Source organism: Erpetoichthys calabaricus, chromosome 18 (genome assembly GCF_900747795.2).
Source record: "Erpetoichthys calabaricus chromosome 18, fErpCal1.3, whole genome shotgun sequence".
Lineage (NCBI taxonomy): Eukaryota > Metazoa > Chordata > Cladistia > Polypteriformes > Polypteridae > Erpetoichthys > Erpetoichthys calabaricus.
The window spans coordinates 71635568-71651093 of record NC_041411.2 but is presented as its reverse complement, the minus strand read 5'-3'; positions in this window follow the sequence as shown (position 1 = coordinate 71651093).

The window sequence follows — 15526 nt, the reverse complement described above, 5'->3', positions numbered from 1 at the left end:
TTACAATGTCTAGAAAGTGCTCACAGGGCTTTGACATGAGAAGTAATTACACTGGTCTACAAAAAAATATTTTTTGTTTGCTTCTGGGAACTTCAGAGCAGCTCTTTATTAAGTTTTTTTACACTGATTTCATATATGAAATCGGAATTAAGCTAGCATGTCAGGTTTTTGAAGTACACATCATTGACGTTTTGACACTTTTGAATATCAATATAATATATCAACACGATATCTGGAGTTTGGACTCTGTCCCACCAAAATTGTTTTGATGTGTTTATTCTGAAAACAAACCAGAAGATTATACCAGAGACACGTTAAAGTATATTTATGTCAATTTACCTCAAAATAAAAGTGAGGTCAGTGTGCCCAAAAATGTTGGAGGCCCTCGCTTTTGCGCTTGTACTGCACATCCGTCTCTCTTTGCATGAACCAACAGTAGTCACCCATCATGCTAGGAGTGAATTTTTCCCGATTTCAGTTTTCCATCACCTTTCTATCTTGATGAAATCTTTCCCCATGCTCATCTCTGACATCACTTAGATTTGGTGGAAAAAAGTCGAGATGAGAATGTAAAAAATGCGTCTTCAGTGACATTCTGGCTCCCGTAAGCTGATATACTTTCAGCAGGTTCTCCACAAGCTCAGTATTGTTCTCTGCTCTGTGACTGTCAAGAAAATTCTGGACAACCTGCACGAATGAGGGTGCTGATTCAGTTGGCTTCAGTTTCCTTTTGAACTCATCGTCAAGCATCAGTTCACAGATTTCAAAAACACCTTCCTTCATTTTGGCTTCATTTTTCTCGAGACCAAACGTATTTCTTAAATGCTAAAACGCATCGCCTTTACTGTTCCATCACCCTAGTTATCCAAGACCTGGAACTTCATAACTAAAAAAATGGGACGTGCTGGACGAAAACAGTTTTCAGATTTGGAGTCAGCAAGTGAGATTTGTTAAAGTAAAGGTGAAAGAATCCCAGTAGCAAAATGCTTGTTGACCAGTGATAGGGCAAATACTTCACAATAATTTACACATTTCATTTATCTCAGGCATTCCACGACACCCTCACTCCAATTAGCCACATTAAACATTATCCTTATGATAGATTTCCAATTATTTTTTTAATCATCTGTGTTTGTTTAATGAAATAGGATAAATGGTAAAGCAGAAGCCCTGGGAGTGAAAGGAACTAATAAGCAGACCTGACATTTATAGTTCTCTTTGTACAGCTACATTCCACTACTTTTTTTGTAAATTATCATTATACCCAAGGGAGAGACGGTGAAATCTACCAGATATTAACAAGGTAGAAGAATCAAATAGTAAAATATTATCCAAGCCGTAGATAGTCATTTAATTACATTATATACACTCAGGGGGTCTCTCCGTAATAAGCTTATAGATATGCCGTAATATTGACATGTGGCGGACACTTTAAAAGGGCAAAAAAGACAAACATTAATTAAAATATGGAAAATGGGTAATAAGGTATTCATATTAAAAAGTGACCCAAATCAGAATGATGTTTTTAATTAAGATAGTATATCATCCCTTAATCATTAAGCCCGGTTTCATCAGAACCCAATTACTTTAATTCCATTAGATCTGTTTTATTACTCACTAAGGAGCAATAGCGCGGCCTTCCCCTGATTACAAAGGCTCCTTCACCGAATCAGCTCGAGATGGAATATTAAAACCCAGAAAGTTTGCCTCTCTCCATCTCATAAACCCTTTTCATTTTACTACCTTCCCATTCTAGTTGGGTATTGACTTCATTTCAGTTTTGCTTTCTATTGCCACTTCAAAATAAGATGAGATTACATTAGATGGAACTTAATTTGTCCCCAGGGCAAATTCTCAAGTAAAATACAAATTTGTGAACATGCAGGAAACAAAGTGGTTTAACGTAACCAACAATATCTGCCCATTAATTAACTGACGAACTATGGGCCAGTTGACAACTGAGGAGAGGAAAACAAAACTTCCAGTCAACCATAGGGAAGGATCCAAAGTGAGTGATAACAGACAAAGCCGGACATGGTCACAGTCTTGGAGACCTTGGCCAACTGGCTGCCCACCCAGTCCTGGTCATTCTGCAGTAGAGTCTGTGCTGGGCCATTCAATCTGCTGACTGATTCTCTCCATTTGATGGTTCCAAGGCTCCCAGTATCTCTGATGACTTTTGCATGGGCTGGAGAACCGGTGTCTGCTTTGTGTTTCTTAATTACAGTTTATATAATTCACTGTAATAATTGAAAAATGAAAATTTTTTATTTCAGAACAGTACAAATGTACATTAATTACAGATACAATGCTTGTCAGCCATTTCTTAACTCATTTTTCATCTTCTGTATTATTAATAGTGTTATATACTTTTTCAGAAATGAGGACATTAGAGGGTTAGCTCAAGTTATATATTGTAAATTAGTTGTTTATCCTCCTAGAAATTGTTATCGGTGTAATATTTATTTATTTTTGTTGTTGTCTCATAAATTTCAACTGCTGTGTCTGATGCCGTCACAGAAGGACAGTCTCTGAAAATTATTTTTGAAGCATTTGTGGATAAAAATCGAAGAATTTGACTTTTTTCATTCATGAGTGATATTTTTTCAAACCCTGCTGCTTACACATGAATTGTAATGAGCCTTTAGGCCAATATGTGCTGCCCGGGGCGAAGTAGAAGAAGAAGATTATTAATAATAATAATAAGAAGAAGAAGAAGATGATTCTTAATGGGCGGCATGGTGGCGCAGTGGGTAGCGCTGCTGCCTCGCAGTTGGGAGATCTGGGGACCTGGGTTCGATTCCCGGGTCCTCCCTGTGTGGAGTTTGCATGTTCTCCCCGTGTCTGCGTGGGTTTCCTCCGGGCGCTCCGGTTTCCTCCCACATTCCAAAGACATGCAGGTTAGGTGGATTGGCGATTCTAAATTGGCCCTAGTGTGTGCTTGGTGTGTTTGTGTGTGTCCTGCAGTGGGTTGGCACCCTGCCCAGGATTGTTTCCTGCCTTGTGCCCTGTGTTGGCTGGGATTGGCTCCAGCAGAACCCCGTGACCCTGTGTTCGGATTCAGCGGGTTGGAAAATGGATGGATGGATGGATGATTCTTAATAATAATAATAATAATAATAAGATTCTTAATAATAAGAAGAAGATTCTTAATAATAATAAGAAGATTCTTAATAATAATAATAATAAGAAGAAGAAGAAGAAGAAGAAGAAGAAGAAGATTCTTAATAATAATAATAATAAGAAGAAGAAGAAGAAGAAGAAGATGATGATTCTTAAGAAGAAGATTCTTAATAATAATAAGATGATTCTTAATAATAAGAAGAAGATTCTTAATAATAATAATAATAAGAAGAAGAAAATGATTCTTAATAGTAATAAGAAGATTCTTAATAATAATAATAATAATAATAATAATAATAATAAGAAGAAGAAGAAGAAGAAGAAGAAGAAGAAGAAGAAGAATCTTAATAATAATAATAATAATAAGATGATTCTTAATAATAATAATAAGAAGAAGAAGTGCTATTTATTTGATTGATGCCTTCATCCAAGGCTCCTAACAGTGATCAACTTCCATTACATTAATGGCAAATGAAAAAATTCACATAAAACTCAATTTGTTGTAAGACTCCATGTTTTCAAAACACCCAGGCCCCCTGGACATTAACACATTTAAGTGTCCACACACAGAAATGCAGCCCAAAGTGCTTTCCGTATTGTAAAGATGAATTAAAACAGTAATAAAACTGTGCAAATGCTTTCTCTTACTGGACCTCTCATCTCTTTTGCTCGCTTCTACCCAGCGGAGGTTGTTTTGTGCCATGCCACCTGCACTTCAGAACAGGTCACTCACCTGAAGCGACGCATGTTCAAACCCGGCCAATACTTGGAGGGGAGACCACCTAGGAAAAAGTTTGGGTTGTAGATGGAAAAAGTGTTAGTGTAAGAGCCGTTTGCTAGTTATTTAAGTTATATTAAATATTTGCCTATATATTAGTGCATAGTCTATGGGAGGTCCTTATAACACCCACAAGCTGAATTGAATTGGTATATTCTCACAATTTCTTGTCTCTCTGTCTACAGATTAATCTCAGTTAGTGACCTGGCATGGAGGGCACACGGTTTTAAACCGTGCTCCACTGACAGACTGAGGAGATCGTTCCTCCCCCACATTATGCGACTCTTCAGTTCTACCCGGAGGGGGGGGGGGGGGGGGGGGGGGTAACCGTTAACATTATTCAGAGTTATTGTCTGTCTGTATACCTGAATTGTTATCACTCTTTAATTTAATATTTTCTTTATCAGCATGCTGCTGCTGGAGTATGGGAATTTCCCTTGGGATTAATAAAGTATCTATCTATCTATCTATCTATCTATCTATCTATCTATCTATCTATCTATCTATCTATCTATCTATCTATCTATCTATCTATCTATCTATCTATCTATCTATCTATCTATCTATCTATCTATCCATCTATCTATCTATCCAGAGAGCCTCCTCACTCACTCACTCACTCACTCACTCACTCACTCACTCACTCACTCACTCACTCACTCACTCTCGCACCGGCTCTTCCTCTTCTCTCCACTAACGTCTGTTCTATTTTTTTTCTTTTCCCCTCCCAATCTCTTGTGCCAGCCCGTACTTACACAGCTCCATGGGCTCGGCGTCTCAATTACGCACCGCAGGAAGCCAATGAAGCAATTGAGAATGATCGCACCTTCACATGCAGGTGCTTCTCGCCCCAACTACCTCAACTCCCCGCACCAATGAAGACTGACGCGGCCAATGGATTATTTAAAAAAACACCATTCTTTCAGAGCCGTGGACCCTCTATATCACACACCCTCCTAGAACTCTCAGTGGCAGTGATCAATGGGTCATCCTCTTCATAGGTTACAAAATGGCGTGCTCTAGTGGATGGCCGCTGGTTGCTGTCACTCTCCTTTCAAATGTTCGCTCTGTGGGGTCTGGCATTTGGGCTGCCTATTCCTCCCAGGTTCTCCTCTGGCCATTTTCATTTGACCTTTTTTAACAGAGCAAATCTTTTGTTGGTGATGCAGTTTTATTTTTTACTGTTATTACTACCTTTACAATAGTTTTTTTTGTTGACTGTGTATTTTATGAGAAAGATGCTGGTGTCATGATTTGTATTTCTCATTAATGTTATTTAAAACTTCAGTACATATTTGGTTACAAAAAAAAGTAATAAAATAGACCTGATTTAGAAAACAAAATGTAGACTAGTTAGGTACAACTGCATGGCTTTTCATAATTGGATGGCATGTAATTTTTAAAATGTATAATTTGGGACAAAGAAACCCCTTCTAGATTGTTCTCCAAAATCGCCTCAGTCTTGGAAAAAACAGCCTGCATCTACCCAAGGCTGCAGCCTCACACATATCTTGTTGCTGCCAAACACCATCCACCCACACGATAATCCTGGCAAATGTGCACCCTGATAAACTAACATTAACTAATTGATATTTGGATAACTTGATTAATATAAAAAGAATTGTCATTGTAAGCATCAGAGTGGATGGACAGGCATCCCAGCTGGGTCGGTTGCTGGTACCTTTCCCAGTTTGGAGGCCATAATGGGAGGACAGAGGGAGGCTGCTTCCCAGGGCCATGTATTCCCCCTGTACACAGGGTGGCAGCATCCTTCTGGTTTAGCTGCTATTTGTAACCCTGCAGGACATGATGGGAGCTGTAGTCCTGAGAGGCAGCCCTGTTGGGGTAATTGGGAGTTTCCTACTTTGGGGAACTTCCACCTGTTCCAGAACTGCTTCTGATGTGCAGTGCTTTGATCCTGGAAGGACTCCTGGGTCTGTCATAAAAGACAAGGGAGGCAGAGTCTTGGAGGAGTGGTGGCGCAGTGGTAGTGCTGCTGCTTTGAAGTAAGGAGATTGTGGGTTCGCTTCCTTGGTCCTCCCTGTGTGGAGAGCACTTTGAGTAGTGAGAAAAGTTCTATATAAATGTAAAGAATTATTATTAAAGATGGAAGGTGATAAAGTGTGTGTTATTTAACGTACTTGTATTATGTGATATCATCGACTGTTGAATTCTGCTCTGTCCTTGTAATATTTCTATTGCATTTCTATTACCGTAGATACTCGCGTATTAGTCGAGTGGATTGTTTAAGCTGAAAATTACGAAATTTGTCATGACCCACGTATAAGTTGAGGGTAAAACTTGACAGCTATCAGAGATAGAGGGTGACAATCAGCTGTTAATGGCGACAAAACTCACTGTCACGTCACAGGCATTCCCTCTGTGCTTGGAGAAATGCTAGACTCGTTGACTCTGCAACTAATCCTTGCGTATGCGTGAGTTGCGAAATGTAAACAAAGGCAAGATGGCATTGATATGTCACAAGGGAGCGAAGCGAGTGCAGAAAAGAAAACACTCGGCAGACGATGTTTTGCACATTATCGCGGAGTCGGACTCTGATTTTTCAGAATCGGATTTTATTGACAGTGATCAGAAATTCAGCAAGAGAGTGAGAAGCCGGCATCAGCTGATCGGACACTAACCGATGCTGCGCCAGCTGATCGGCTGCCAGCTGAACGCATTCGCGCAGCCGATGCAGCTACGGCAAGGTTCGCGTGGGAGGAATACCCAGACATTGATCCGTGGGAGCCGAACTGGTTACCGGACTTCACAAGACAGCATGGCTTGCTGTTAGACACAACAGATCACCTGCTGCTGAACTACTTCAGGCTGCTCTCTCCTGATGCTGCTTTTCTGCTACTGTCAGACGAGACAAACAGGTAGGCAGAGAATCGCGGGGTGCGCTTGCATCGCATTGATAGCGTGCATTGCCTTGGTTCTTTTGATTCCAAATCTGGTTGCACGTGGCAGCTAATGGTATGTTTGTTATCCAAAACCTGCAAAAGCTAATGCTCAAATTCAAGTATTTCACAATTTAAAGAATTATTTAATGAAATTAGAAAAAAACTAGGTAATTAGCAATAGTATTGCTGGCTTATAATTATTTCAAAGACCATGGGAAACGGCAGATGACCAGTGACTTAACACCGTGAAGAGTTGAGTGTACAATGTCATTACCCAAATTCTATGGACAATTGTGTTGCCCCGCGGATAAGTCGAATCTGTTTTTTTGAATGAATTTTAAGGCATACATTTTTCGACTTATACGCGAGTATCTATGGTATGTTGCATTGAGGATGACTTGTGTTCTGTTCTGTGTATTGTATTGTATTTAGCCCCCTTTTTTTGACACCCAGTGCACACCCAGCCTACATGGAAAGGGGTCTCTCTGTGAACTGCCTTTCCCGAGGTTCCTTCCATTTTCTTCCCTAGAAGATTTTTTTGGGAGTTTTTCCTTGTCTTCTTAGAGAGTCAAGGCTGCGGGGTTGTCAAAAGGCAGGGCCCATTAAAGCCCATTGTGGCACTTCTTGAGTGATTTTAGGCTAAATAAAAAATAAAAATGTGAATTGTATTGTACTGGACTGATTGAAGCCTGTGGAAAAATTATATATTAAACTACCTTTTATTTGACTTGAAATTGGGTTTGGTGTTTGGTGCTCTGTGTTACCCCCTGGTGGTCACACCATGTATAGTTAGTTGTATGTAATGTAGGATATTTATTAAGTAATACTGCTCCCAAATTTTTTTTTTATATATACAGTGCATCCAGAAAGTACAGTATTCGCAGCGCATCACTTTTTCCACATTTTGTTATGTTACAGCCTTATTCCAAAATGGATTAAATTCATTTTTTTCCTCAGAATTCTACACACAACACCCCATAATGACAATGTGAAAAAAGTTTACTTGAGGTTTTTGCAAATTTATTAAAAATAACAAAACTGAGAAATCCCATGTACATAAGTATTCACAGCCTTTGCTCAATACTTTGTCGATGCACCTTTGGCAGCAATTCCAGCCTCAAGTCTTTTTGAATATGATGCCACAAGCTTGGCACACCTATCCTTGGCCAGTTTCGCCCATTCCTCTTTGCAGCACCTCTCAAGCTCCATCAGGTTGGATGGGAAGCGTCGGTGCACAGCCATTTTAAGATCTCTCCAGAGATGTTCAATCAGATTCAAGTCTGGGCTCTGGCTGGGCCACTCAAGGACATTCACAGAGTTGTCCTGAAGCCACTCCTTTGATATCTTGGCTGTGTGCTTAGGGTCGTTGTCCTGCTGAAAGACGAACCGTCGCCTCAGTCTGAGGTCAAGAGCGCTCTGGAGCAGGTTTTCATCCAGGATGTCTCTGTACATTGCTGCAGTCATCTTTCCCTTTACCCTGACTAGTCTCCCAGGCCCTGCCGCTGAAAAACATCCCCACAGCATGATGCTGCCACCACCAGGCTTCACTGTAGGGATGGTATTGGCCTGGTGATGAGCGGTGCCTGGTTTCCTCCAAACGTGATGCCTGGCATTCACACCAAAGAGTTCAATCTTTGTCTCATCAGACCAGAGAATTTTCTTTCTCATGGTCTGAGAGTCCTTCAGGTGCCTTTTGGCAAACTCCGGGCGGGCTGCCATGTGCCTTTTACTCAGGAGTGGCTTCTATCTGACCACTCTACCATACAGGCCTGATTGGTAGATTGATGCAGAGATGGTTGTCCTTCTGGAAGGCTCTCCACAGAGGACCTCTGGAGCTCTGACAGAGTGACCATTGGGTTCTTGGTCACCTCCCTGACTAAGGCCCTTCTCCACCGATCGCTCAGTTTAGATGGCCGACCAGCTCTAGGAAGAGTCCTGGTGGTTTTGAACTTCTTCCACTTACGGATGATGGAGGCCACTGTGCTCATTGGGACCTTCAAAGTAGCAGAAAGTTTTCTGTAGCCTTCCCCAGATTTGTACCTTGAGACAATCCTGTCTCGGAGGTCTACAGACAATTCCTTTGACTTCATGCTTGGTTTGTGCTCTGACATGAACTGTCAACGGTGGGACCTTATATAGACAGGTGTGTGCCTTTCCAAATCATGTCCAGTCAACTGAATTTTCCACAGGTGGACTCCAATGAAGCTGCAGAAACATCTCAAGGATGATCAGGGGAAACAGGAGGCACCTGAGCTCAATTTTGAGCTTCATGGCAAAGGCTGTGAATACTTATGTACGTGTGCTTTCTCAGTTTTTTTATTTTTAATAAATTTGCTAAAACCTCAAGTAAACTTTTTTCACGTTGTCATTATGGGGTGTTGTGTGTAGAATTCTGAGGAAAAAAATGAATTTAATCCATTTTGGAATAAGGCTGTAACTTAACAAAATGTGGAAAAAGTGATGCGCTGTGAATACTTTCCGGATGTACTGTATGTGACTTTCTCCATGTGTTTTGTACTGATAATCAAGAAAAAATTTTAATCTCATGTTTTCATGGAGAACGAGCACAAAAAGATTTATGATCAACAGTAGCTCTGTTGTTTTTTTATTTGTCTTAGACCGATGATTAGTCACTTTATGTGTTATGTGGTAATGCATGTCAACACAGAGTGCTTGTTAACACAAGTAAAAACATTAGGAGACTTCGTTTTTACTCCATCTGCTCAATTAATTATATAAAGATACAAATTGTGTGATATGCTATTAAAAATGAAACTTCAATTATCACCATTTACCAAAGAACATTCACTCCTGTTTAAGACAAGGTGCAAATCTTGGCCATTAAAGTTATATTGTTATCAATTATTTAATCATTCATAATAAATGTAATAAGCCTTATAGAGGTGGTGAATAAAAGTGGGATACAACATAAAGGTCTGAATCTGGCGGTAGGTCGGTCAAGTCAACCAACTGCATGCTGAGTGGAAACTGATATCCATTGGGGTATCCCTGCGCAGGTTCTAACCCTGCTCGCAGCGCCAACTGTTAAAGTCAAATCACGAAGCCAGCCCAGGATGGGCAGCATACTTTTATCAATAAATCAATACAATCAACACTAGTCAATCCTTCACTCCACCCAGCAGCTCCATTACACTTCCTCCCAACTCCAGCTCAGTCCGCTGGGTTTCCCACAGTCCTTTAAATAGTCTGTGACCCGGAAGTGCTTCTGATTCCCCCAGTCCATGTGATTCCACAGCACTTCCGGGTCAGATGAAAACTCCTCTTTTTTCTTCAGCCCAGAAGTACTTTATTTCTTCCGTCCTCGTGACAAGGTAGTACTTCCGGGCTATAATGAAAATATAAATCCGTGTGCATCCCTGAAGCATCCCCTGGCGGCCCCCATGGTATCCAGCAGGGCTCTGAAGGCAAACTTCATTGTCCATGATGCCCTGCGGGAATTCGGGGCACCTCCATGTTGCAGGGAGGACTCCATCTAGCGGCCTGGGGGTGTTGGCCGGGATAAACTGCCGGCCATCCCTCACAATATATATATCAATATATGTAAAATCATATTTATCAGTAAAAACTGTGGTCAAAATTTAACATCTTATTAAAGAAAGAAACATCCCCTAACAGGACAAACCAGTAATCCTAGGCGAAATACCTTGAAGGGCATGGCCTGTGCAGAATGATCAGAGAAACAAAGAATGGAGGTTCATTTTATAAACTCTTGAATTTACATGCAGTGTCAATCAATGCCTACATTTTACTCTGGTTGGTTCGTTGGTTTATACCTAAATGGCATATAAACTAAAAGTCAATCTTATATATAAATGTCTACGCGTGGAAGTGTGTGTGTCTGTCTGTCCGGCCTGGAAGTGAGAGGTGGAGTCGGGGTAAGAGCTCCACCTCCGATGAAACAGAAACTTGCTTAGCCGCTAATAGCACAAGCGAGACGAGCCCATTGGATAAACAAAACCACAGAAGAAAGACAAAGTCACCTAGCCTCTAATGCACAAGCAAGACGAGCACGTTGGCAAAACGAAACCTCCTAGAAGAGAGATGCCCAGATTAGTTCCTTTCAATTACCTGACGTCTCTACGTTTCATTTTTTTTTTCTGACAATTTCAATAGTTTCTAGGACCCCAGGCTTTTTACAGCACAGGCTTACACAGCTAGTTATATTATATTCTAGTTCTTCTTTATACCCTTGAGTTGAGCCACCACCCATGAACTTTCTATGCATATAACATCTGTCCATTCTGGTTGTTTAACAGGACATCTGGTGGTTTCTTAGTCATCTTTCAGTACATTTTGTTGTTCACTTGATCTTTATCTGATTGCCGACATTTTATAACCCTTTATGCTATTTCTTTAAGATGAATGCTAAGTTACCCTAAAATTATTCTTCCGCAAAATCAGCTCTCACCGAACAAAGGAATGAAATTAAAATCCTGGGTTAGCCACTGTCACAACAACAACAACAACAATTTATTTCTTGTAAAGCCCAAAATCACACAAGGAATGCCTCAGTGGGCTTTAATGGGCCATGTTTGTTTTTACAAGCCTTGACTCTCTAAGAAGACAAGAAAAAACTTTCAAATAGAAACGTAGGAAAATACAAAAGAAACCTTGTGCTGTGACACAATCCTGTCTCTAAGACCTGCAAGCACCTTCATCAACCTCATGCCTTGGTTTTTGGCTCCCTGTGAGACCCTCGATAGACAGGTGTGTTTCCTTTCCTAATCAGGTCCAATCCATTAAACTGACGCCATGTGGACTCCAAACAAGGTGTAGAAACATCTCGATAATGATCAATAGAATGAAATTCCCCTGAGCTAAATTTCAAGTGTCATAGTCAAGAGTCTGAATACTTGTGCTAATGTGATCATTCAGTTTGTTTAATTTTTAATAGATTTCTGAAAATCCTGTTTTCACATTGTCATTCTGGGGGACTGAGTGTTGACTGATGAGGAGGTGAGAGGTTAGGAGCACACGCTGATACAGCACATTGCCGCGCCCACCACATGACAAACCACCTCAAGATCCCAGATTAGGACCCGAGTGCAGCCATGCGACGGGTGACACCTCAGCACCACACTAGTTCAGATGGAACGGAACCAGTGTGAGGTTTTTTATGGTGGTTGGATTGCCAATTTTACCACCAACCCCCAGCTTTTTCCCTGCAGGCTGGAGGGCCTACATGAAGGGCTGGATGCAGATTAGCATCATACACAGGAAGGAGCAATTACAGGTTAAGGGCCATGCTCAAGGACTCAACGAGGTAGAGTCACTTTTGGCATTTACGGGATTTGAATCGGCAACCTTCTGATTACCAGTGCAGATCCCTAGTCCTCAGAGCCTCACCACTTCGCCTATATCTGATGAGGGAAGAAATTAATTTGAATGATTTTAGCATAACAAAATCAGAAGATATCGAAGGGGTCTGACTACTTTGTGAAGGCACTGTGTGTCTCGTGTTCACTGCTTGATATTATTTTCTTGCTCCATGTTTAACAGTTGACTTTTTGTCTCCTCTTTTTTCATGTTATACCCCTGCCTCTGAAAAATCCCCCTGCTGACAACCCAAATTCCCGGTAATGGGACAATAACAATTTAAGTTGGATTAAATTGTGAATTTCCCATTGGGATTAGTAAAGTATCTATCTATCTATCTATCTATCTATCTATCTATCTATCTATCTATCTATCTATCTATCTATCTATCTATCTATCTATCTATCTATCTATCTATCTATCTATCTATCTATCTATCTATCTATCTATCTAAAGCTGAACCAAAGTCTGTTTTTCTGGTGATATACAACAAATCAAACTGAACTGAACCCTGGACCTGATCTACAAAAATCCAAGTGGACAATATCGGGCAAGAAGCATTAATTAGCAAAGTACAGGAAAGTTTGCCCCAGAGCCCAACTGACATTTCCAATCGGCGGGAGCTTTCCCAGTGGCCTGCTGCCTGGCCTGGCCTGAGATTCAGAGCAACCAGTGAAATAAACTAATGGTGAAATTATATAATGTTATTATACTGGAAAACGAGCAGGCGTTATTGCTCTGTAGTGGGCACAAATCCTTTCGGTTTAACGTTGGAGGTTTCTTTTGTGGTTTCTTGTTTTTGTTCAAGTCAAGTTTTGTCTTTGCGTACGTCTCGCGCTCTGACAGTTAAACAGGAGCGCAATGATGAGAGGTGCGTACATCTGGTGCGTTTGTGATTAAAGTTATATATGAAGACTGCTTAAAAGTTTATAATTTACTTTGAATTATATTTGAATGTTGTATGGGTTTTGGTATTCGTTACTGTGTATTTATTTTGTTTTATTTTTGTTTCAAATTTTAATGAAGTGTAGCGTATATGGTCACATCTGTAACGTTTTTTTCCCCTTTTCCCTCAGAGTGACTGAATAGGCTACATGAAATGTTTTATTTCTTTATTAATGAAACATGTATGTGAGTGGAATGATTTATATTTATAAATGTACCTGTTGTTCTTTATTTCATGATAAGTTTGTTAATGAACGTCTTGTTTTTACTTTAATATTTTTAAAGTGCGTCTCTCGTGCACTGACATTTAAACCTTAGCACTATGATGAGAGAGTCACTGAACAGGCTACACGAAATGTTTTAATTTATTTTATTATTAATGAAACACGTATATGAGTGGAATGATGTGTGTGTGTTTTAAATGTACCTGTAGGTTCTTTATTTCATGATACGTTTGTTAATGAACGTGTCTTGTTTTATTAAGTGCATCTTTCGCGCACTGACAGTTAAACCTTCGCGCTATGATGAGAGAGTCACTGAATAGACTACACGAAATATTTTATTTTAATATATTTATTAATGAAACACGTATGTGAGAGGAATGATTTGTGTTTTTAAATGTATCTTTTGTTCTTTATTCCATGATAACGTGTCTTGTTATTTTAAGTGGGTCTTTGCGCACTGACAATTAAACCTTAGCGGTATGATGAGAGAGTGAGACAGAAAGCTACACAAAATGTTTTATTTTATATTTTTATTAACGAAACATGTATCTGAGTGGAGTGATTTCTGTTTTAAATGTACCTGTTGTTCTTTATTTCATGATAAGTTTGTTAATGCACGTGTCTTATTTTAATATTTTTAAAGTGCGTCTTTCGCGCACTGACAGTTAAACCTTCGCGCTATGATGAGAGAGTGAATTTAATTTTATTTTAATATATTTATTAATGAAACACGTATGTGAGAGGAATGATTTGTGTTTTTAAATGTATCTTTTGTTCTTTATTCTATGATAACGTGTCTTGTTATTTTAAGTGGGTCTCTCGCGCACTGACAATTAAACCTTAGCGCATATGATGAGAGAGTGAGACAGAAAGCTACACGAAATATTTTATTTTAATATATTTATTAATGAAACACGTATGTGAGAGGAATGATTTGCGTTTTTAAATGTATCTGTTGTTCTTTATTCCATGATAATGTGTCTTGTTATTTTAAGTGGGTCTCTCGCGCACTGACAATTAAACCTTAGCGGTATGATGAGAGAGTGAGACAGAAAGCTACACAAAATGTTTTATTTTATATTTTTATTAATGAAACATGTATTTGAGTGGAGTGATTTCTGTTTTAAATGTACCTGTTGTTCTTTATTTCATGATAAGTTTGTTAATGCACATGTCTTATTTTAATATTTTTAAAGTGCGTCTATTGCGCACTGACAGTTAAACCTTAGTGCTATATAAAGAGAGATCAGAAAGTTACACGAAATATTTTATTTTATATTTTTATTAATGTGAGTGGAATGATGTGCATTTTTAAATGCAATTTTTGTTCTTTATTCTATGATAAGTTTGTTAATGAACGTGTCTTATTATTTTAAGTGCGTCTCTCACGCTCTTTTAGTTAAACCTTAGCGCTATGATGATAGGGTTGACTGAAAAGGCTACATGAAATGTTTTGTTTTATTTATTTATAAATAACAGAATATATATAAATATATATAAATATATAAATAACAGAACAAACAGAATTATAACAGAATAAAACGATCACCATTTCAACTGTGGCGGTTCATACACAACGCAAAAGAATAGTGCGGAGAGACCGGTGTTTGTGTGGTGACGCTACTGTTATTTAGTAAGAATTTGAAATGGAGTCAAAGAAGAGAAAGGGTGGAAGGAATGGGAAAGAAAGAAAAAAATCTTGAAAAAGAGCTCAAAAGATGCATAAAAATAACAGATTTGTTCAGCAAGGTGCCAGGTAAGAAGCGTTCATGCTAGCGATGACTGCAAAATATGAGCATCACTAATTTGGATGACCGGACGCTCAAAAACCTGAGTTCGACTTGGGATTCCCAGCCTGAATAAGCTTCCCAGTCCGGCCTTGCTTGCCCCGTACACATTTTCCCGATGGCCTGTACCTTCTGTATACTTAATTTCTGACATGTGTGGTTAAGGAAGCACAGCCTTGTGTTTCTGCTGCACGTCACATGAAACATCTTTTTAAACCAAATGCTGTTGCTAAAATCTTCTAAGTAGCTTCACAAGCAGTTCTCACTTAGATGGTTGCATAATTTCAGCTAGGGGTCCTGCATTCCCATTCAATTTGAGATGTGACGTTTCCAATATATTCTCCCTTAGGGCTGCAGTCTTAGCTTAACCTAATTTAACAACTTCTAATAGTTTGTAATCTCCTAAAATGGGAGATTTATTGCACTGTT